At 39.2% G+C, this 959-nt stretch overlaps 1 protein-coding gene across 2 annotated transcripts in view; it reads left to right on the top strand.

The window, feature by feature from the left end:
• Positions 1–169: 169 nt before the first annotated feature.
• The window catches only part of kif20ba (kinesin family member 20Ba), a 51265-nt gene continuing 50475 nt past the window's right edge, over positions 170–959 (top strand). For both annotated transcript variants that reach the window (XM_032541493.1, XM_032541492.1), the window contains exon 1: positions 170–306. The gene's annotated coding sequence lies outside the window, so the exon portion shown is untranslated. The remainder of the gene's footprint in view (positions 307–959) is intronic.

Genomic DNA, 959 nt, shown 5'->3' with positions numbered 1-959 from the left:
TGTTATTTTGGGGAATTAAAAAGAACATTGATATAGAAAAATGGGTCAATTTGACCCGAGGACAACATGGTTAAAGTATGTGTGTGTTACATACTCCAGTACAGTAGGTGGCGTTATGCACTGACATTGTTTTTGTAGCCTGAAAAGAAAAACACAGAAAGGACGCATGCGCAGTTTCTGCTCGAATCCGATAGGTCCGTTTCAAACTGAGACCGCGGGTGTGTTGTTTTGTTCAACGTTAGTTAGCTATCACACAAAAGAATATTATTCTGTCTCAGTGTCTAATGTCCCAAACACAACTGCCAGGTAAGTGTTTTGTGGACTAATATCCCAGTTCGACTGTCATCCTTTTGTTCCTTTTGTACGAGTAAACCGACATTTTAAACCATGTTAACGTTAACGTTGCTAGTATCAGTTGACAGGTGCGGCTGCGCGTCAGCTGAACATTTCTAGCTAGCTAACCAGTTAGCTTGTTTGCTGGTCAACCGTTTAGCCAATGAACATTTGAAGCGAGTTAACTTTTGTAAATAAACGTTTAAACTTATTTATATTTAAAATAACACAACAATTATAACACAGATAACGTCAACGAAGCACCAATAGTAGCAATGCATCAACGTCAAGTATCAACGTCAACTGTTGTTGACGTTAAGTAGCTGAAATCTAATTATCTAACTAACGTTAAGTTTCACCATGTTCAGTGAACTCGCGTTGTCTTTGGTGTTACGTTAGGGAAACGTGTGGCCACTGCTTGGTTTTTTGGTGCTGTCTTGGTTTACTTTTCAGGGTTTTCCCTGCCATTGTGAGGTTTAGGAGCAGCACCTAAGCTGAATGAATGCAACTAAAAGACTCAGCTAGACTTCTCTTTAATAACACTCATGTTGTCCTCGGGTCAAATTGACCCATTTTCCTACATCAATGTTCTTTTTAATCACCCAAAATAACATGAGTGATTCCAC

Source organism: Etheostoma spectabile, chromosome 17, assembly GCF_008692095.1.
Source record: "Etheostoma spectabile isolate EspeVRDwgs_2016 chromosome 17, UIUC_Espe_1.0, whole genome shotgun sequence".
Classification (NCBI taxonomy): Eukaryota; Metazoa; Chordata; class Actinopteri; order Perciformes; family Percidae; genus Etheostoma; species Etheostoma spectabile.
This window is presented reverse-complemented; position numbering and strand designations above follow the sequence as displayed.